Genomic DNA, 2,500 nt, shown 5'->3' with positions numbered 1-2,500 from the left:
TATATATATATACGTTCTGCTCTGCCCGTCATTCAATGTCCCTAGGATATATTTTTTACCCTTCCATCACGATTTTTTTTTTTTCTGTCATAGACTATGTCCCGTTTGCTATGCGAATGACGCCTTTTTTCTTTTTTCTTTTCTTTTTTCTTTTTTGCACTGTATGTACTTGGGAGTTATGACCACTATCTAGTACAGCAAAGCTTCTCAAACTTTATGTCTGCTCGCACTGCAAACTATTGCTGATTTTATTTTTATGCACATTTCTTTGAGGCTGCTTGTGCTGGATTCTAACTCTTAGTAAATCAATGTTATAAGACTATCTGACCAAAATATATTTCATATCCAATGTGACTACATGATGGCATTATTCATGCAATTATACTTTATTCTTTTAGCAACAGTAGCAATTTTTATTGTTTTTTAACGTAATCAGGTTTGATGAGGAAACAGAATGACAAGTGCTCAGGATAATGTAAGCCGTTTGTTTTTATTATCAATAAATGACAGACGAATAAAGCGCAAGTGGAATATCATATAAAGTCCCGGAACAACCACGAGCTGAGGGAGATGCAGCTCACTCCAGTTCAATAAGAATGCCTCTAGTTTCATACATAACCAAGAATGAATCATAAGAACATAAGAATGAAGAAGACTACAAGAGACCATAAGGCCTACATTAGGTAGTTCCATGTTCCTTACCACCTGTTGTTTCAGTGCTCACTTCATGGTTACTGAACTTTTTCCTGTGTGACCTCAAAAAGTCTTCATTTCTATTCAGTGTCAAGAATGAGACCCTTCGAACACAAAAACAAGAAATTCCAAACCCTTGACTGGATGACTTCGAAAAATCTCCAAGAACAAAATAATGCAAGAACAAAATATTGCAAACTCTGAACTGGGCGATTGAAAAAAAAATCCAGTATCATTTAATGCAGAAAACAAAAACTTTTGAACTCATCACTTGATCTGATCGAACACCAAGATTGAAAGTCTTCCGATGTTTTCATTGAGCGACTTCGAAAATTCTCCGGTTCTGTTTACTACCAAGAACGAAAGTTTTCAAACTTTTCACCAGATGACCTCGGGAGAAAATTCTGGTTTCCTGGAAGCTTAGTTCGAGTTTTAGAAGCTTCTGCTGCCTCAGTAACTGATTTCAAAACCTTTGCCACCTTAGCAACTGAGTTTGAGAACCTTCAGACTTTTGGCAGCTCGGTTTAACCCATTAAACTCCGATGACAAGATGTCTTGTCATTTGGTCAAATAAAACAAAAAATCATAAAACACCAAAATGTTTGATCAAACACCAGAAAAATATGACGACAGTCCTCGCTTCGCTCGCGAGCGAAGCGAGGACTGGGCGTCATATTTTTCTGGTGTTTGATCAAACATTTTGGTGTTTTATGATTTTTTGTTTTATTTGACCAAATGACAAGACATCTTGTCATCGGAGTTTAATGGGTTAAGAACCAACGTTTTCCTGGCAATCAAGTTTGAGAGGTCTTAGCAAATGAGTTCGAGAGGTTTTAGGCTCTTAGTGGCTCGTTTTGAAAATCATCAAACTCCTAGCAATCAAGTTTAATAAATGCCTTTCCAGGCGAGATTGCAAAGTTCCTGGGTTCTTATCAAAACAAAATTTATATATATATATATATATATATATATATATATATATCTATACATACACACATAAATATATATACATATATATATATATATATATATTTATATATATAGATATATACATACCTATATATATATATATATATATATGAATATATACATATATAACCGATCCAACTTGAAAAGTTCCACACATTTTCCAAACTAAGTTTGCTAAGTCTCACGCTCCATGTCAGCCGAATCGAGAGTTTTTTAGTTTGCTCTTTTGCTGAAGCAGAACTGAGATCACGAAATTACTAATGCCTCATTTGTAGAGGTGAATGCTCCAAATTCCTTGTTTACTGAATACAGCATACTTTCAAGTCATCTTGGTATATTGATCGCAAGAGGATCTTCATAGACCTTCACCCAAATGAAGAAGAAACTAGACTACTAACTTCGAACAAAATGTGAAATCGAGTTTCGAAGTCACATGACGCTACGTCTTCTTTATCTTAGTCAGGCATTACCGTCATTGCTTAAGTACAATATGATCTAACCTCTTATGATATAATTTATCAATAAATTTCAAAGAGGCACCATCTCAAACACTACATGCACTCCTCGAAGACCACTTAGAAAAATTATATTCTACATTCTGTACCCCTAATATAATCATTTTAGAGACAATTTCGATATTGCTAATAACTGACAATTTTGACCTCTCCTGTGTTTCCAACATCAACCAAAGCTCCTGTACATTTCCCTAAAATTTTAGTATAAACTTAATATCATCAGTACCTTTTGTAATACAATCTTAATTGAATTTATTTGAGGTTGAAATTGATTGGGTCAAGATAGTTCGACCTGATCCCTGAGTGTATTTACAGCTTGGACC

General features: G+C 34.6%; 1 protein-coding gene across 2 annotated transcripts in view; it reads left to right on the top strand.

The window, feature by feature from the left end:
* The window catches only part of LOC143023774 (lachesin-like), a gene marked incomplete at its 5' end in the record, with an annotated part of 136,963 nt that overhangs the window by 125,157 nt on the left and 9,306 nt on the right, over positions 1–2,500 (top strand).

Source organism: Oratosquilla oratoria, unplaced genomic scaffold, assembly GCF_046742065.1.
Source record: "Oratosquilla oratoria isolate Oo_2021 unplaced genomic scaffold, ASM4674206v1 SCAFFOLD59, whole genome shotgun sequence".
Lineage (NCBI taxonomy): Eukaryota > Metazoa > Arthropoda > Malacostraca > Stomatopoda > Squillidae > Oratosquilla > Oratosquilla oratoria.
Note: the sequence above shows the minus strand (reverse complement) of the source record. Positions and strands in the feature narration are given on the sequence as shown.